Raw genomic sequence first — 21,458 nt, 5'->3', positions numbered from 1 at the left:
TTAAGCTCAACTGTTATTCAGTGTATACATTCCTTTTAATAATTGATTAAGTCTTAGGTGAAAAATAGAGAGTACTGCAGAAGATTCATTTCCAGAAAGGGATTTTTTTTAATAATTGGAATTAGATTCTGGGCTGGAGAGAAAACTGGAGATGGCTGATAACATTTTGACAGTGATGAGTGAGGCTTTGGGAAATAAATACAGCCAGGATTACTGAAGTCTTTTCAGCAGCAGAGCCTCCAGTTCAGTGGAAGCATATGAAAAAATATTTGCCTTTTTCAAGTCACCTAATCACTCTAGAAAGCTGGCAACAATTCAAGTGATGTACACTTAAAATGTCAGGTTACATTATAGATTTCAGCCTTCAGAACATGCTGTGAAGAATAATTCATCTTGTGTTTTTTGGTTGGAAAGAATTTGAACCTTAAGCTTCCTTGTGTGCTCGTTGAGAGGTTTGTATTGTCTACAGCAAAGAAGCATCAAAATAAATAGAGAAACAAATAACAAATGAAACAGAGGAGAATATGAATTGACTGACACATTTTCTGGAGATCAGCAAGTATCAAGGAAGGAGAAGGAAATACAAAGTAGGATGGGGCCAACTCTGCCTACTGCATTACGGATGTGTGTAATAAACCTCCGTTAAATGCACAGTGCAGCAAAATCATTGACAATACTCTCAACTGTGATCCCAAATCTTTTCCATTTCATTCAGTGAGACCAGTGCTGCAAGACATCCGGGGCACATGCATTTCCATCTGAGCTCCTCTCCGCGTGGAACCCTTCTTCCTTCCCCACTGCTTCAGCCTCTGTTACTGCCTGAATTAAAAAAAAAGCAACATTTCCTGCAACTGCATCCTACAGTGACTGGGAAGGTCTGTCATATGTGTTTTCCCCACAGTCCCTGGCCCTGATGAACCACATCATCCAGCACTGCTTTGGTTTCCATTCTCTTCCATTATGCACCCTTGGCTGCAGCAATTGTTTGTTGTCATTGTTATTCAACCTTGTTCTTCCCCACAAAGGGAACAGAATTAAATGAAACGCTTCATTTCCAATGTGAATTTCTCTGTCTTTTTCTTCCAGCCATTGGAACTCAGCTGTCCTCTCTCGGCTAGATTAAAGGGACCTTTAATATCTGTTATTTTTCCCTGGTGAAAATACTTATATGTTCTAATCAAGACTCTGTTTGATCTTTATAATAAGATAAACAACCCGATTTCCTTAAGTCTGTTCCTATCAGACCTCTCTTACATACTGCACAAATGCTTTTGCAAATGAAAGCTGTTTCTTGCAAAGCAGCCTGCTCTACTTTCAACATCCACGGAAGACTCTCAATATCACAGAATCATAGAATCACAAAATAGTTTGAGCTGGAAGAGACCCTTCCAGGTTATAGAGTCCAACTCCCCTGCAATGAACAGGGAGATCCACAGCTTGATCAGGTGCTCAGAGTTGCATCCAGCCTGATCTTATGTATCTCCAAGGATGTGGTACCCACCACATCTCTTGATGAAATAATACTCCAAAAAGATGTTCTGAGATGTCACCTCCTTGACTACTCTCTGCTCCCTTTACCTTCAAGCTGAAGAGATCCCAGAGGAGTTTTGGTCAACAAAGTTGTGTAGTTTTGCAGGCCTTTTTGAGATTCATTTGCGAGATATGATCGCTGTAAGTGCTGTGCATGCAGCTTGAGTCTTCACTGAGGCCCGTGCCCATGGTGACTGCTGACTTTCCAGCTACCACAGCAGATGTGCCACTGGAGATCAACGTCCTGCACCCCCATCCTAGGAGACACCAGCATCCATGTTTGCGATGTTCCCAGCCTGGGCAGCCGGAGGAGAATGCATGGGGGAAGCGGCAAGCTGGTGGAAAATAAATCACAGTACCTTCGTGCTGTCACTCTCTGCCCCAATTGGTTTCAACAAACAAAACTTCACTGTCCACTGACAAGAACAAATAAACTGAGTCGGGAGAGACTGAAATTCACCGGGGATCTGAAATATTTACCTTGATACCTTATAAGGCTAATAACCACTTTGCTGCTTCGCAGCCACTGACAGAATTAAAAAGAAAAAAAAAAGCAACAACCAAAAAACAACAAAAAAAAAAACCCTACCTAAAATGTTTGGGGCTTTTGACTAGTCCAACCTGTCCTGGCAAAAGCATCAAAGCAGGATTAGAACAAGGTTTTAATTATACACGCTTCCCTCCACCCCTTTCCCCTTTTCCCCTCCAAAGCTCTTGCGTTTGATTATGGAGATCAGTGGAGTCAGCCAGATACGGCGGCTGATATAAATGATTTCATTCAACCTCCTCCGCCAAAGACACAACGAGCATTTTAAAAGCTGTAGGTAAACCTTTTGCTCTCGGACGTGTGTTTTCACCAAGCCGTGCAGCTTTCTTTCATATTCTTGCAAGCCACGCTTTTCAAATTGACTTGCACAAGTCAGAAACTCGTGCGTGCCAGCAGCCCTGGACAAATAAATAATGTACCCTGGAAGGAAACATCTGTCATCTGCTGGGCATCGAATAAATCTTGCTCCCCACCGTTTCGCCAGGTTCTGTACAGATTTTGGCCAGTGCTCCTCAACAATAAGGTAGTTGTAAATAAATAGTCACTTATTTAGGGAGTGTAAAGCAAGGCAAATGTGGCAGTAAGGAATAGTTCAATTTCTCTGCATTTATCCCTGACTGCATAATTGCATCAAGGCTTTAAGAAGAGAGTCAAAATATCTTGAATTAAAGTTCCTTAAGCAGTGCTGTGATAGATTTGCATCAGTTGGACACAGTGGGTTAATTGTGATGCTGACACACCGGGGATTACTTACTCATGTTGATCAAAGGCAGCTCATCCAAAATGGGCGAGGCTGGAAGGTATTTAAATCATGGACGAGTCTGACAGTTCAGACTGATCTCAGTGGAAGGAGTTGGATGTTTCACTGTGCTGTGTTGCAAGCAAATGTTCAAATTCTGCAGCCCTGCATTAAACTGACGGTCTTTCCAGTGGGGTGCATGATCTCCACTGAACGATGCTCAAAACTCCACCAACTGCAAGCTCAAAACTGGCTTTGACAAAAGGCCAGTTTAACTCAATCTCCATCCTCTGCTGAACCTAACTAGTTTGGTATTGTGCTCATGAGAATGAGGAAAGGGAAAAATTACATCTGAATAGTTTTCTCAGCCCTAGTGTGACCCTATTTTTTCCAGTCACAAAATGATGAGGCTAATCCTTAAAGGATGAGAAATTTGACAGCTTGAAACACAAGAATAAAATCAGAATCAAATACAGTTTTTATTTGCTCTTGTCAAGCCACTCACATATTTTATAATATAGATGCAGAACCTCTCCTGTTATTTTAGACCACGTATAATTCGGAGTTGTGCCAAACTACCTTTATTCTGAGTATGAAAAAGTGGATTATAGGCTACTGTGTGTGGATTTATTACTGCAAGTACCAGCTTTTCCTATGTATCCTATTTTCATTACCTGTAGAAAAAAACACCAAAAGGATCATAGGACTGTCTAATTTTAGGACAATGCAGGACAAAAAACATACAATATTTTTTTGTTTTACTGATACCAGATCTTCTGTTACACATCTTGAATACACAGAATTACTCTAGTAGGTATAAAGTCAAGAAGTGAACAAGAGGAGCAGCTGCCAAAGAGCTTGTTTGGGGCATGAGGTTATACTGATCTTGGTAAAGCAGAAACCAGTTCAACACACCAATGGTCCCACACCTACAGGGTGTATGAGAAGAAGTGATGCAAAAAAACAAAGCCAGGATGCCTAGGTTTAAAAGAGATGGAAAATATTCTGCTGCATAATTTTATTTTGGAAAATATTTTTTAGTGAGAGCTTGTTTGGGAGGAAACTCCTTTGGGGAAATTTCAAGAAAAACTATTTCCTCTCTTTCTTTGGTTTGCCTCTCCGAAGGAAAATGCTGGCACTGGAAGATGGCATCTGTGCTAGCCCCAAATGTCCAGCTGAAAGCTAAAGAATGTGCCTCAAAACCCACCAAAGGACCTCAGTGAAAAGGGGACGCTTTCATTTCCCCTGAAATTTATAAGGCACATTTTCTTTCCAGCCCACACACCACTTGAGGTCATTCCACAACCCCTTTCTTTAAATTTACAGTCTTCATTTTGTGTTTGTGTTGTATGAGGGCTAAGAGCAGACATTCTAGCTCTGGAGTGATAATATCTTCCAAGCAAGGGAACAGCAGCAGCCCCAGGAACACCCATCTGCCATTAGCATTTCCTTTTCCCTACTAATTTCTCCCCAGCCCTGGTGGGAAGTCTGTAACCTTTATTGTTGAGGTGGTTGGGAGGGATCAAAATGCCCTCAAATGAGCTGGGAAAGGGAAAAGTGAGGACAGTGCAGCCCCAACTGTTGTACTGAAGCAATAAGGCCTAAAAAGTTTGGGACCTTCAGCAAGAGAGAGCCCTCTGGAGCAATGATGTCAAATCATGGTTGGCACTGTACATCACACCCAGCACACGGAAACAATGACAAGTCTCATAGTAAACTTGTGGGTTATTTTAGGAATTATTATTATTATTATTAAATGCTTAATAATAGCAGCTTATCTCAGGCCATGCATAAATGAATTACTGGGATAAGAACTGCGCACACAGAAAGCCCACGGTGTGATGAGCAGCCTACTTCAGGCATGACTTTGTTTGTCCACAGAGCAATATTCCATGGGAACAACTGCTGGGCCAGGTAAAATTACCTCAGTGAGGACTGTAAGACAGACACCCAGGCTGTGTGCGATATTCAGGTGTTTTCAGATGGTGCCACTGGCTGCTCAGAGGGCTCACTTCGTCAGATAGAAATCAGGATGGAATTTAAGCTACAAAGGGTTTAAACTTAAAACTAAGGTCTCTTCTGAAGCCTGCCCAACCCTCTTCCCTTCTGTCCCTTTGGTTTTTCAATGCCTGGGAGCAGGAAATGGATCTCTGCCAGAGCCATGGCCCAGTGCTGGAGGCATGGACACAACAAATCATTCCCATGGTCCAACTGGGAACCATCTTTCAGCTTTCCCTGACAAGGATCCAAGCATCCTTCTGCAAGCCCAAGGAGGGAAAATGTGCAGAGGTGCAATTTGTCCATCAGTGGATTCTGTTATTAAGTCATCTATTTCACACTGATCCTTTCCCCTTGCTCTCATGTTCATGCTTGTTTTCATGCCTCTACTTTGTCATTTTCAAACACGATTCCAGGGAACAGGAGCTTTTGGATTAGCCTGTCTCTTTGCTGCACCAGAAGAGTGGTGGCTGGATATTAGGAAAAATTTCTTCTCTGAAAGAGTGGTTGGGCACTGGCACAGGCTGCCCAGGGAGATGGAGGAGTCACAGTCCCTGGGGGTGTTCCAGAACCATGGAGATGTGGCACTGAGGGCCATGGTCAGTGGGCGTGGTGGGATGGATCGTAGTGGGGCTTGGGGATCCCAGTGGTCTTTTCCAACCTTTATGATTCTATGACTCTATGGTTTTCACCTCAAAGCATTTCTGCCATTACATGAAGCGTGGTGAAGCCCCCACCTCATCACAGTCCGGCAAATAAAGCCAGATCTGGCTTTGCCAGATTAACCACTGACTCTTCCTGCTCCCATGAAAGCACTACCTAGAGGCAAACTGTTTTGCTCCAGCAGAGATAGCCAGAAGCAAGCAAACAGAGAAATTCTGTCTGTCTTTATTGCCCAAGTGTTTGCTTCCATGAGGTACAGCATCAGATTGCTGCTGATCAAAATTGCGTCTCTGCTTCCCCAAAGTTAAAAGAGGAAAATATCATTCCTGCAATTATTGTTCCCTTTGTCTACCTAAGTCTCTTTTTCCCTTTATAGTCTGCTAATATACCCCATCTACATCCCAACCATTCCCATCTTATCAGATTCCCCAATTTCCTTTTCCCACAGTTCAGGATGAGAGGTGAATAATTTGACTTTGCAACACATGCCTCTGCTGTTACAGACCCTCATAACACAAACACTCAAGGGAACTCGACTTTAAGTAAGAATTTGAGGGAAGAATTAAAGCAGAAATCAAGTGCACTCTTAGTGGCAGTCTTTATCCCTCATATTTAGCCTAAATCAAGCAATGAGGTTAAAGTGACTCTAGCTGTACTATGCATTTTCTAATAGCTCTGCAACACATCATGTTGCAAGTTTGCTCAATAAACTTAAAAAGCAGAGTGGCATTTTATATGGGATTCTTTGGTAACAATGCATGGACACTCCTTTGAAACTGTGACACTTGATACATCTTCTTCAGTGATTCTAAGGAACAGCAAATGTCTCATGTCTCAGGATGTGAATAAACTATCTGCATAAATTAAAAGCAAACTGACAATTAAATAGCTGGATCGTATTCTGTATAGATTTCTGAGACTGAAATCTGTGCCTGAGAAACGGCCCCAAATTCCACGATTGTTCACCAAATGGCTGGATCTTCAAACATCTGGAATTTAAAACTTTTAACGTCTCTTCTCCATAAATTTTAGCCACCTCAAGGTCTTTCCGCCACAACTACAACGTTCCTGACATGTTTTAGTGCTTGAGGTTAAAAATCACACTTTACCTCAGCTCTGTCAGGGTCAGATTTGTGGAGGGTAATTCTGTTGGACAAGATATCGTTACGATTGCTTAAAAATCTGTCACTTGGGGGAAGAAATAAGACTTTTCCACAACCCCTTTGAAGAAGAAGCTATTCAAGTGAACAAAAAGGGGCTGGCTCGGCTCACAACAGGGGAAAGAAAAAGTGAAGCTAAATTACCTAAACAGCATCTCAGCTCTTTGCAGTATGGCATTGTTTTGCAGCCAGATTAAGTGAGTAGATTAGAGTCCTTGCCAGGGTTAAGACCAGTCACATCAAGACTTGAGCAAAAATTAGCAGGTAAGCCAATTTTCCCAGCAATCTCCAAAGACTAGCTTTAGGAATGATGGTTTTTCCATTCTACTTAGCGCTCCACGGCGCAGTTCCACAAAGCTTTTCAGTCATTCCAACATCCAGCTTTAATGGGTGGTATTTCCTATTTTGACTGGTACAGAGCTCATCTATACATCTATTAACGTGTGCGTGAGGTCCTTTGCCAAAGCCTCCTTTTCTCTCACCTTCTCTCCATGAGGTTTAATGGCTAGAAGAAGTGCTTTACTCCCATGTCACCATCAATGTGCCTTCTTTGCCTTTTGTAGCAATTCATGAGTTTCTCTTGCAAAGCTGCAGCTTGCTTAAATTGAAGTAACAAGGTGAAGTATTGGCATCTCAGTTCACCATTCAAACACCTGAGTTCTTAGTATAAAAAAAGCAGCCCGGCCCCTAAGGAACAGGATTGCTCTTAATGCAGCTGAGTTCCAAGAAAAACTTGAGGTGTGGTCTTTCTGGAGAGAAATGCTCAAAAATTAATGCCCCTGAGTCTGGTTTGGGTCAGATTAAGAGCTGCCATAAAACACATTTGCGTTGGTGGAGAGACCCAGTAGCTTGTGTTTCTTGCATGTGTTACAGATGGCACACACCCAGAGATGTTCCTAATGGTTATGGAAACTATTTTTTTTTTTTTGTTAAATTACAAATGTGGCTATTGCTTGGCTCTGTGGATCTTCTTTAAATTCTCTCTTGTGTTGTTGGTGGTGTGGGATGCTTGGGGGCTGCAGCTCTGGGTGCCTTTTTAACTCTTTACTCTCCTATGCCTTTTTCCTCTCAAAAGGTGAACTATCCTGACCAGATGCTCACTGTTGAGAAGAATGACATCTCCATGGCAGAAGACCAACAGCCCTGGGCTGAAGAGCAACAGCTTCTCTGTTTGTTTATTTGGTTCTGGCATGTCAATGAAGACGTATCAGATCTTTCTCCTACCCATTGTGTCCCTCCCTGGCCTTGGCCCAGGCAAAAGCTCACATGCATCGCACGTGATGGCCCAAGCCAGGAGGTTTCAGGGAAGTTCCCTGCATATCTTCTCAACTCGGAGATCCTCAGCTGCTTCTGAAGTCCTTGTGAAGTTGTGATGTTAACCTCGATGTCCTGGCCACATTCCAATGTAAGTAATTACAAACTGCCTATCTCATTTCAGCCTCTTATGTCAACTGTATGAAGTGTACTTTGGCTCTGATATTTTTTCTCCATTTTTCTGACCTAAACAGTTACATAGCACTGCTTTCTGCAATTGTCCTTCTTCCCCCTACGGTGATGGCTCAGTATGTGATGTGAACTTTACACCATAAAGAAACAAAGAAAGGAGAAATCTCCCCACATTCTCACAGTACATAGCGCTGTTCAGATTTCTATACAACTCAGCCTATCGTAGGGTACCTGCTTTAGCAGCAGGCTTGGGCTAGATGATCTCTTGATGTCCCTTCCAACCTCTGCTGTTCTTTAATGCTGTGATTCTGTGACTTTCTCCTGACAGAGGATGGATAGGACTGCCCAGCTATCTGCTCACTGCAGCAAACGGGCCCATCAATCCATCTTATCACACCCTGATCATGCAGTGCTCTCAAATCCAGATTTCCCCCAGCTCTTAACATCTCTGACCCTCTGCCAGACAGCACAGGAAGCACGTCATAAAAAAAGTTACTAGAAGTGTTCAGCACAGTAAATACGGGGACATTTGTGCACCCTGAGAAAAACCACAGGCGCAGCTGCCCGAAGCCCAGACATTTACTCACCTTCGGATATTTATTATTCCTTTCTTCCAACCTACTTCCTCACTGCCATCTGTCTCTGACGCAGGAGGAGTGCATTCCAGATTATCTCTGATGCTTAAAACATGGAAAGACGATGACACAAATGGCAAACTGTCTGCTCAGAGGTCACAGGCTTTTCTGTATATCTCTGCTGGCCACCTCAACCCTCTCTGCCTCCCATCTACTCCCAGTTTTGTAGCATTTTCATAAAATTTCTTTAAAAATAAGGGGATGCTATTCCAGGCTTGCTTCTGAAAGGGATGAGCAAAAAAAAAAAAACCTCTTATTTTTGGTACTATACCAGAAGGGTTAGTGATAGGTGATGTGGCATGGTTTGGTGTTGCTTGAGGTTTTTGGTGAGTGAACACCTTCATGGAGTCATAGAATCATTTGAGTTGAAAGGGATCATTAGAGATCATCTACTCCAGCTCCCCTGCAATGAACACGGACACATGCAGCTCCATCAGGTGCTCAGAGCCTTCTTCATCACCTTCTGTTTCTGTCCTGCTGTGACAATCTCCATCCAAGTACACTGCAGTCTTTAGGCCTTTGCTCTCACAGACCTTATTTCTACTTCATTCCTTTCTGCTCAGTGTATTATTTTTTAACTCCTGATTGATGTGAATCAGGTCACCTGACACCCGAACATACCTAGTTCAGGTGTGAAAATAAGATAAAAACACATGCACAAATGTATGAGTGATGGATAAATTGGCTGAGTTTTCCAACAAGGACGGGCAGCTGTGGTTTTGTTTGGAAATCAACGTTTTCCTCTGATTCACACTAATTTTGACCCACAGTACCTTGACAGCATGAGATATGATCAGAACAGGCTGACGTGTTAGTATCTCTGTAGCTCTAACACTGGAGGGACAAATCTTCCAGCAATGGCCTCTAATGCACTTGCACATTATTGCTGTGCAAGGCAGTATTGGAAACAGCAAGTGGCTGTGTTTTGTTACAGAGGAAATAAGGAGCCTGAATCTTTCCTCTCCCACATCCAGGCACCCCCACCCCTTCTCCCCATTACATTGTAGAGGCACTAAAGGGCATCCACATGAAATCTTACACTGAACCTGCTTCCTTTTTCCACCACCATGTAATTTGCCACATCAATGCGGCTCCCACCCTAGGATCTGGAAATTCTGTATTCCTTTTCAGAGATCACCCTTTGATTTTTCTTGGACTTGGCTGTGTTTTTAAGCCTTTCCAAGATAGCTGCACAGGAGCAGGAAATTCTGTAGACCCCACTCTGTCTCCGGAAGAGGAGAGGGAGCCAAACTCCTATTAGCTCTTCCTTTTCGTTTGCTGGCTTTTGAAAGAAAAAAAAATCATCAGACACAAAGGAGTGCCAGACGTAGGCATTTTCATATAACTTCTTCATTCCTTTTCCCTTTCTTACAGCGCTCAGCACAAAGGGTTTCCATGCGTGGTCCGTGCCCGGGTCGATAGCTGCTGATAGGAGGCAGAGGGTTTCTCTGCAGTCTGTGGGAAAGCAGAGCTTTTGTTAGTTCCAGACAAGTTTTCAGCTTCAATGCAAGAATCAAATACCTGAATCAAATTATTATGTGCAGCTGTGAAAATTGTGATCGTGAAACCTGATTACAACATTTCCCCCCCTCCCCCCACCAAAGGTCAGCGACGATATAGAAAAGACTTTCCCTCCTCTAATATAAATATCTCATGGAACAAAGATGACATTTTCTCCATCAGCTTTGCATTTCTCAGGCAAGGAAGCTGGACAGTGCCGGCAGAGTTGGGAGCTCACAGAAGGTCAGGACAGAGATGTACCGTTCTCTCAGCAACTGATCATTTACTTTTGGAAACATTTTTCCCCTTGGCTGCTCTTCTCTCTCACCTCACTAACCATTTTTATACAACGGGTGCTAATCCCTAAAGGACCATGATGTTTTATTTTGCTTTTTAACAAACACACTTTTAATTTAAGCATGACTCTCCCTGCATCCTTCTTCCATACGGTCAAGGTCACATCATCCTCCACCTTCAGAGATTTTCTCTTGCATGTAAACAAGCACCGTTGTTGCCTTACAGAAGGTATGTTGCAGTGATATACACAAAAACAGAGACTGCCTGCTCTTTTTTTTTTTTACCATAGTGCATATTTCATTAGTGTAGGTTGAGTTAAAATTTCATTCTCCAGCCAACAAGCCACTACAGAGGATGCAATCTGAGCCAGATGGGCTCAGGTCATAGTACTTAAAGTTCGTGACAGTGAGATCCAATCTTAAGTTGCATCTGAAGTCTTACTTATCCATTGTCTAGAGTCAATGGATCAACTTGTTAGAGTAGAAGCAACTCAGACAAGTAAAACATTAGGGAATTAGCTTTTAAGAAATGTCTGTAGTTGTAAGTTGCACTGGATGCAAATGCGTTCCGTATGCAGAACATCTGCTGCTTCTGTGCTTTCCAGGCGGTCTTCGCTGACACAATGTCAGCTTGGTCTTCTGGTCAGGCTCCTCTGCTGGGAGGCTGGGGACCTGGCTTCAACCCTCTGCATGGCACAGCCTGCTGAGTGCCTTAGGGATCAGCAAAGACATGAGTGGCAGCTGGAAATGTGGGAAGCATGGTGGGGTTGATCCTGCTGGGACACACACAGGGATGTGTTGTGCTGTCACTGCTTGGAGAGGCACTGCCTTTCTTTTATCCCATCTGCCCACAGCTCCCACCACCCATGGGAGTGGAAGATGGTGAAAGTGCCGGGACACAGCGGGAACAAAGGGGTGGGCATGGCATAGCCTGGATGGATGCCTGCAGGGCATTAATGGGAAGGCTCTAACACATAGGTAGTAAGGCAGAGTGATTAAACAGGGAGGAGCAGTACCACCTCTGTTACCTTCAGGGCTTTCTCCTTAAAGGATGAAAGCCTCAAAGCTGTTTGTGAACTTGGGCCCTCAGATTGGCAATTTGCTGGGCTCTCTGCCAAGCCATGAGGCCAGATGTTCCCGACCTCGTTTGAAAACCACCGTCTCAATCAGTAAACATCACATCAGTCCAAGCTCAAACCTGATTAAAGGAAACTTTGGATTTTCCACTTAATGAAGAAGGGGTGAAAGGTAGGAATGTATAAGAGATTGCTCTTAGCCAAGAACGAATCAAGAAAGTCAGTGTCTTTATTTGACTGACTACAACTACTGTGTAACTTCAGACTTGGTTCAGCTTCAGTGTAACGCGGTCACCAGCAAATCTGAAATATGTCAGGTTTCAGTCAGAGGATCCTCCCAGGGTTCATTTGGCTCCTGAAGCTCATAAATATTCAAATTTCTTGAGTTAAAAAACCTGCGCTGGAAAACTGCACCAGAAAAAGCTGTCTATGGGAAATTCCTTCTTCCTCATACTACAAAGGTAACTGCTGTCTTCATTGTGATGTGACATTTACTTGACTCCAAACACATGCCAAAGAAAGGTATTGCAGTATTTCAGAATGACATGAAGGTTAACTGCTGCTTCTCTTTTGAAAACCTATACAAACATACAGAGAGTTTTGTTGGGTTTTGCCTTCCTCCAGCTCTTCATCCTTTGCTGTAAAAGAGGGATAGGGGCTGGACATCCCTCTGAGATGACATTGTTGAGGGGAGCTCCAAATTGTGGCTTAAATGTGCATTAGATGGAGTGGCTGAGCTGGAGTTGGACTGGGCACCTACTTACATGTTGCCTGATAAATACATCCCAGCCATGATAACCTCATTTTCTGAAAGATTGTCAGGAAGGCTTTCCAACTGTTTACTGGGATGCCAGCAAGTGGGAGGGAATAGATTGTTAATGTTAATATTATACCTGCTTTCTGGATGACCCTACTGTGTGATAAAACATAGGGTGTGGATGCAAATTTGTGGTAACAGAGCTTGAAATGAGTCCAGTGTGTCCAGCAAATTTAATTCATCTCATCCCTAGGGATCTGCAACAATAGCCAGAAGGGAAGCCACTTTACACGACCGCTCCCTTTTTTCATGCAAATCTTCCACATCATCCCAGTACCTCCATACTGCCTCTTTGAGAAGTTCCCATCCAAATATTTATGTGTTCAGCTCTTGGGGGTGTTGCACAAAGAGAGCTCTGGAGTTATCTGGGCTCAGAAGTGTCTCTTGAACTTGGATCATCTCACTGATATTTCCGCACCAGTGGTTCTGCTGAAGAAAATGTGTGGGGTTCCTCACTTGTAAGTAACTATTGGATTTATTTCACGATGGACATAAACCATGAAAAAATGTCAACAATTTCCAACCGCTGTCAAGGTTGGAAAGATGGCCAAGAGCACGTGACCATGGGTTTGCATAGCCATGTTGGTACTATTAGCTGTGATAGTGTGGAAAAAACGCATTTTCTTTTAATATTTATATTTTATGATTTTCTTCCTATGGAGGGAAATTTCTCCAATGCAACAGACACAGAAACGGAAACATTGACTAATTTATTGAATGATTGAATAATTGAGAAGTTATTGACTGAGGTGTTGGTAACTTTATCAACTCTTGTTGTTTTTCCTCCAGGGCAAGAATTCACATCCCTAATGTCAGATAGCCCAGAGTGATGTGTGAGTCCATTCCAATGTATAACGATCCACCTTAACAGCAGATATAATTTAGTTAACTTTCATTTTAGTGCATGCAATGTGAAAAAAAAAAAAAAAAAAAAAGTTCTGGTCCTTAAATGAAGTAGCAAAGCAGAGAGATCAGATCAATCACTTGGTTAGAAACGATTGTAGGAACATTGAGAGGCATTCAACAAGCCATTAACTGCTTTTGTTCCTGGCAGCCGCACTGGCCGAACAGATAGCAGAGAAGTAATTTATTGAACTACTTTGCCCTCCACATGCACATGTGTGATGTAAACAGAGAGATAATAAACAGCAGCTGGGGATCCCTTCTTCATGCAAAAGGGAACTTGTTTGAAATTTTTCTTGCTCCCAACTGTAAAAACGTTTACTTTTTTTCAGCTCAGGACAATGGCCTTCGTATCGCAAAACGACGTTAATCATCGTGAGTGATGGCACTGAGCTGGAGACACGAGAGATGAAAAGAGAGGGGAAGCCCAAACCATTTGCGATGGTTTAAACCAATCACTTGAAATCAGACAATGTCAGTTCAGTTTACTGCACATTTTTATGTAAGTAGTCAACGCTGCTATTAACAGCTGGACTTCAAAGTTTGGATGGAGCGGGAGTCTTGAGGTCTGTGTAATGTTACTTTTTTTTTTCCCCCTAGTCCATGTAGTCATTAACAAGAGTTGGTTTACACGAACATCAAGTGCTGATAAGGATGTCTGAGTATTGACACAGAAATTGCTCAGTAAAGAGAACAATTTATAGGAAAGCCAAGTGTAAGACATTAGTCATGCACTATTAGGGGACAGCTACATTTTACAGAAGGATCTTTTGAACTCAATTGGACTTGAACTTAATAAAAGCAAATTCCAAAGGAGAGATTTGCTTAATGTTGGCCGAACATATTAAACCAATATTGCTCTGGAGGCAATAATAGCAATTCAATTAACCTAATTCTACCTTCCTTGGAAATACAATTATTCCGAACAGGGTTTAATTGCAAGCTTATAACTATTAACAGAGGTTGAAAGTTGAGAAAGGATTATATGCTAATATTTTACCTTGTGATTATTGTTATAGCAGCAAAATAATTGTAGAATAATGCTATCTAAAGTATTATAAATACAGGAAGATTTATATATATATATTTATGATATAAATTATGTGCATTAGAAATTGTCTTCTGCTGAGAAAAAAAACAGCATAGAATTAAAGTCATGTTTAATATTGAGATTTAAAACAATTGTAAGTGCTTTTCCTTAATCAGGCTATTAACTTTGTAAAACTCATTGTCACAGCATTTTACGGAGAATAAAAGAAAAAAAAAACCAACTCATTATTTAAAACTGGGAGAAAACATTCATCGATGGGTATTAAAGTCCCGATACAGCCTCCAGAGCAGGAAACCCCATACATGCCAACTGCCAAAGGCTGAGAAAGTCCAGAAGGGGAAGATCATTTAATATAATTTGCCCACTGCAATATTTTTTCTCAAGCATCCGCCAGTCCCTGGTAGAGGCATCATGTCAGGACAGAGAGATGTTTATTTGGACCTGGACAAACAGGTTATCCTATCACATGATGAGCGTTGGACTTTTCCATGAGGTGAATGACATGTGTGGAGTTTGTGCATGAGATGTGGTAGGCGTGGTACTTAGGGACATGGTTAGTGGGCATTATTGGTAGTAGGTGGATGGTTGGACTAGTCGATATTTTCCAATCATAATGATTCTAGGATTAGGGGGGGTCAGACTCGATGATTGGTAGAGGTCCCTTACAACCCCTACAATTCTTTGATTCTGTGATAATTTGGATGCAAGAAGGCTTTCCAGGTTCTGTGATGGAATTTATTCATGCAAAGAGCAAAATCCACTGCAGCAAGTGGCTTAAAATGAAAAAACATCATCTTGGCTCCAGGCAGGCATGTGGGAGCATGGGGTGAATTTTGGAAGGAGAGGGACCTTGGGCTTCTCCAGGCTGGGTATCACGGTGCTGGGATGCAGCTTGCTGGCAGCACCGTGTTGCGCACGCGTATGCAGGTTTGGATTTTCAGTGACAGCACCTGTTAATTGTCCAGTTAGGTATTACCTATTAAACATTTACTGCCTATTTCCTGTACGTGTCTGGTGAGGCTAGCAGGAAATTTAGAACAAATTAAGCGGCAGCTGTAATCCCTCACACTTCTCGCAGCCCCTGATATTATAAAATATTAGGAATGGACGTCCCAAGGAACAGACACTTTTAGGGCAGCAAGCTCCCCCCTTGTCCCCAGCCCGGCCGGCCCAGGAGGTTAAATCACTCAGCTGGTATCTCTCCGCTTACGCTGCCTGTCTCTCCACCCACACTTTTGGTATGTTTGATGGGGCTCTTTCATCCCCCCCCCACTGTTCCCACACAATTTCACATGTGGTCTGAGTGGGGCACTTCCTGCCGTTAAAAAAAGCAAAACCAAGACCCCTGCAGAAACAGCCTGCATGCAGAACACCCAAGTTGACAGAGTGTGAGAGAGAAGGCCTAATCCATACCAGATGAGCGCAGCAATAGCCCTACTGAGCCAGGCCAAACACGGAGCAGAAGACAGAACAATCCTTTTCTTCCCCCCTCCCCGTCCCCTCTTCAAGTGGACACTTCAAAACACTAGGAAAATATTCCGAGGAGCATGCCCCTAACTTTAAACCGATATTGTTTGGGTTAAGTTGCCTACCATGCAATGTTCTTTCTTCACTTTCAAAATAAACCGTAGGAAGCATTAATGCAAATACTATATAAACACACATTCATTCCTACATTTTAAAATCTGCCCTAGCGCTCGGGCTTTAGTTGCTGTTTAATTTGATGCGAGAACCAGATGTATCTTGAAATTGCAGATCTTCACAACCTTCTTACATGTAAACAGGAGGAAATCTGATCCATATCTGAGACAGAGACCTCCAGAGAGCAGGCTATGAGCCCTGCCGCTGCTCCCTGGCTTTGGATTATTGGTTTGATTTCATTTTAATTTCAAGTTATCGGGCTGAAGAAAGGAAGTGCACCAGGGGCAGATATTTTGGACTCGGCTCATTAAAAGCTTGTGGATTTTTTTTTTCCCAATTAGTTGGGACCTGTTAAGCACTCCATTTTTTGTTATCGGGAAAGGAGAGATTAACTTGTATTTTCAGTAAAAGAAGGGAAAAGGAGCAATCTGAAATTTAAAACAAGTTGTATGAGTAATGTTTAATTAAATAAAACAAAACAAACTTTGGATAAAAATAAACACATCAAATGAATATATTTATTAGCAAGTATGAGTCTAATTATTCAAATAGCAGTTCTTTTAAAAGAATATTTCCAGCTCAACATATTTTTTACTTAATAGGAGACAAATCATTTCTTCTTTGTCAAAACATTCTATTCTGTATATCGACAGGATGAGAGGGAACGGCTTCAAGTTGCAACAGGGGATGTTCAAATTGGATATTAGGAGCAATTTTGTCTCTGAAAGAGCAGTGATACTTTAGCACAAGCTGCCTAGGGAGTGGTGGAGTCACCGCCCCTGGAGGTGTTCAAGAACCATGAAGATGCGGCAATGAGGGATGTGATCAGTGAGCAATATTGGTGGTAGACTGGTGGTTGGACTAGATGATTTGAGAGGTTTTTTCTGACCTTAATATTTCTATGATTCTATTAAATACATACATATATATATTTCCAAACCTAAACCTTTTCTGCAGTTATAATGTTTTATAACAGAAAGAAATCCCAAATGGAGAGGAATGACTGGAAATGAATGGGGAAAACACTCATTTGCAGACGGAAGTGCGTTGTTCCTCCCTACATCACATTGCAGATGAGTGAGCCATTGCATCCCTCCTGGAGCTCCCCAGGACCTCAGAGGAATATCTCAGTGTGTTGCCCCTTAAAGGAGCTGGAGAGCCGCTCCGTGGGCCTCTATGAAACCTTTCCCCTTTTTGAAGCCTCATTTAAAATGGGTTTCTCCATGACAACCTGCAGTGTAAAGAGATTGTTTTTAAGGACGCATCATCCTGTTTTGCCGAGGATATAATACACTGAGCATGTCTTAAAAATAAGACCTGTTCTGCAGATAATGAGCCTGGATTTTCTGCACTGGGTCAGGATTTCACCTCCCTCTCAGGCTTAATCCCAGCCTCCAGACAAGGCACTTAGCATCTCCAGACCCCTTGCAGGCTGAGGGCTGAATCTACACCGATTACTCTTGGATATGCCAAAAAGTGATGCATTCCTGCAGTCACCAGAAGGAGCTAAATAAAGCCACTTCCATAAGAAGTGCCTGAATATATATTTACACAATACTGCACCCGATGACAGCTCCAGAGCTATTACAGTCTAACAAGCAAACAGCTCACGCTGAAGTACAGCTCCACTCTACGTTCTTCACAACAGATGCAGTAACGGTCCAAAATTCACTTTCCTTTTCCCTTTTGTGCTTATGGCCAAAAGGAGCATGAAAATTCCCCAAAGGAAGATCAGAAGCAGAGGCAAACAGCATTAATCATAAGTAATGACACTTGGGAGATGAAGTCAGCATGCTCCCTCCTCCCTGCTCCCCCCAGCTTGAGGACATTGCACAAATTCAACTCTTCGTTGTTGTAGGAATTCACTGAAATGCCCCTGAAGGCCAAGCAGTGATTTATTTCCTGTTCTTGCTGCCCCAGTGCTGGCATCACTACATAATCTCTTCTTTCCTCCATATAGACCCTCCCTCCTTCCTCCAGACCCTCCTTTAGGTAGGGGATGTTGTGCCTAACCATGGGCGCACAGCTGTGGATATGCCCTGGTTCAACCTGTTTACATGCCCATCAAAGTCACATCTACTGAAGAGCAGGGGTTACCGAGGTCTATCCGAAACAGGTGGCCCCTTCGGGTGACTCGGTCATCCAATTCTGGCCCTGCCAAGGCCTGGAGGTGATAGCAACAGCTGGGACAGGGAGATTAAACGGAGGAATTGGAGAAGATAGGACTGGACCTTGTATGGAAGAAAACAATAGATCTTCATTGTATTCAATTTTGTGCTGACAAGGAAACAATGTGATTCATTTTTTCCCCTGTTGACACGGTGGAATAAGAGTTAACTCTTCAACTGAGAAATGTCACGTTAAAAAGTATAGGAATGCAGATAATTACCTAATGTGCCTTTCCAGTGTGAGCTTTTACCTTGGTTGCCCCAGAGAGGCTGCACTGGTCTGAGAGGGAGAAGAGACAGTCCTGCAGGTATTTTCTTTATAGAATTGACTTACATGAAGAAAAACATAGAAAATCTCAGTGTTTCCTCATCCTGGGAATAATGTCCCACAGGTGAGGATGGCCAACGTCCTGAAATTTCCAGATAGTCATTATCACTGAATTTTTTCCACTTGATGTGAAGAGAGCTTGTTTCTTTATCTCCTCTTTCTCGTCCTTTTTTTCCCCTAATGTGGACGTGCTTTCACTTCTGAAGTCTCAAGACATACAACTGCGGTCGCTGGCATGCTTCGGTATGTGATTCACTAAAACATGAGCCATACATCGGGCCAGATCTTTTACTGCAGATTTTGATGTATGAAGGTGCAAGTTTTGATATTATTAAAGTATATAAATCATTCACAAAAATGGCAGCAGATTTGTACCCTGAAATTCAGGCACTAAAATCTGGCCAGCCAAACACTACATATGTGCATGCATACCTTGGGTCCAACTTCTCTTACCATTGTTTATTGTGCTATCCTACTTTTATGTAAAGAAGGAAAAAGTTCACTGGCAGTTGCTCCCTCCTATGAACAAAACCCCTATTCTACATTTTTAAAGCCTGCAGCTGAATAAACGAGAGAACCTGGCTTTTCTTTACAGGCAGGGGCTGTCAATATTATATGATGCTGTAGAAACATGGGGAGAAGTGAGTCAAGGAATGAAACACCAAGATTTTCTGTTTCAAATAGCAAATGTCTGAAGCCAGTGTTAGGCTGTGCCAACGCACTGAGGAATGAGTGAAATGTGAAACATGATCTCCCGAAGACTCTGGAAGACATAGAGGCTGGATTCTCAGAGTTGCTATTAAAAACCCATTTTAAACTCCGGGTTCTCCTTTGGGAGGATAAGAAACAAAAAGTGTTTGCTGGTAAAGATTATATTTAATTCCATGTTTAGGATGCCTGGGTTGAATATCAGAAACAATAATACTGCTTGGTGTTTCTCCCTTGTTGGTCTTTCTGCAAGATTTTGTTGATGTTGTTATTGGTTTTGAGGACAGGGGATTGCACTTCTCCCTTGGGTGCATGAATTGCTGAAATGTCATTAGCTTCAATAATTAATCTTAGCTTCTGTACAGTTTCTAGAAGCAGCGGCTTTATTGAATAGCCTTCTATTTAAATGTAAGCCAGATGCCATTCTCGTAGCCATCACAAACACAAACTATTAGTTTTAGTTCAGGTCATGGCCAGTTTAGTTATTTGAACTTCTCTGAACAGCCTTGCCTCCCAGCTCTCCTGCTCAGCGTGGCTGGGGCATCGAGTCTAAATCAGTCAGAGGACAGTAATTTTTTAACTGTTATTTAAAACTGACAGAGAAACACATGAATAAAAGCTAAAATTTTCAACGCAACAGTACTGTGATATCAGCATTTTTTGTTTAATGTCTCATGTTTTAGCTTTGGACCGGTGTTTGCAGTGCATTTGCTTTCACAGTCAGGTGGAGCAAGTTGTTGTGTTATATATAATCCCCCTGAAGCGAGGAGAACACTTCTGGGAGCCAAAAAATAACCCTCCATAGTGAAGGCCATCCACCTTGGGCCCAAGCAGAAGTCTTGCTGTATTTACACCCACATATCCTACAGAGAGAGGTGATAATCCTCCTTGTGGCTCCATATCTAAAATATATACACCTGACATTAATTAATGCAAATGCTGTTGTCAGCCAAAGACCCACCCCAACAGCTCAGGGTGGAGCATGGATTGTGGAGTGAGGCTGGTTGCTCTTTGTCCCTTCTCTGAAGCCTTCAGCAAGACTGAAACTTGGTCTGCTCAGCACATCAGTGCCAGCCAGAGCCAGACAAATTCTGGGGAATTTCAAAGCGGAAGAAATAATTGCCTGAGCTCAACCTACGTTTTCTGAGTTCAGCTCATAAAACAAGCAGTGTTTACCCCAAATTTGCTGCTTGAGTTGTAGGATTTTATTTGACGTGGCTCCTGCTGCCCCTCATAAACAGAAAGCAAGAACAAGTGGCTGTACCCATTCATTTCAGCAAGCTTTCTTTGTTACCCATTTCCTTTTTTACGAGACTGAAGGTATCTGTTGGTGTTTTCTTAACAGTGATTTGATAAAAGAGAAAATTCAATGTTACAACGAAACAAAAAGGATAACTTGGCGAGACAAAGGTTTAAAGCCAGAGGTAACGTCTTTTATTAGGCAGAATGATAGATGAGAGAAAACACACATGCTTGGGGACACAAATCTTTCTTCACATATCTGGATATTGTCATCTAAGGCAAGGCATGAAGGAACTTCTTCACATTTGGCCAATTCAGGCTTGCAGCATGCACTGGGGATCTGGAGCCAGTAGGACTCGAAGCATGTGCAACATTTTCCAATTTCCTGATGGGTTCCATGCAACGCAAACAGAGTTTAACTTTTTAACTAGATTGTGAAAAGTTTTGGCAAGGTGTCGGTCATGTCACTGAGCTGGTTGCTGCAACAGTGTAATTACTATTAATTGATAGCATCTTGGAGCTGTTTTGCTCAGCTAATAGGTTCCAAATGGCTTGATGCTGAAAATACAGAGATTTCTTTTTCCTTGTCTTCTTTTCACACTTCATACAACACACTGAAATGTGCTCTCTACATCCTGGTATCAGATAATCTGGGTATAATTATGCCTGAGAACATTTGTCCCCTGCCTTAGTTTTACAAGAAGAAAATCTGATATTCAGATTATTTCTGTTCTTAGAATAAAAAATGAAAATACATTAAATTTTAAAGTCAATAATTGGTGGAATTGTAGCTACCTGAGTGACAAATTCTATGGTGGATGGGAAGAAAAGGAAGCCCAGGATCTCTGTCCCAAAAGCAGATTAAAACCTAAGTAAATGTTCAAACAGTAACTTAATTACTGTAACCATTCTTGAGATGAAGTGATTTCATCCTAGCTGCCCCATGAAACAAGAACCCTATCTACTGAATGGTGAGGAACAGATGGAAGGGTGTCAAGAATGATAAAAAA

The sequence above is a fragment of the Numida meleagris genome, chromosome 10, assembly GCF_002078875.1.
Source record: "Numida meleagris isolate 19003 breed g44 Domestic line chromosome 10, NumMel1.0, whole genome shotgun sequence".
Classification (NCBI taxonomy): domain Eukaryota; kingdom Metazoa; phylum Chordata; class Aves; order Galliformes; family Numididae; genus Numida; species Numida meleagris.
Note: the sequence above shows the minus strand (reverse complement) of the source record.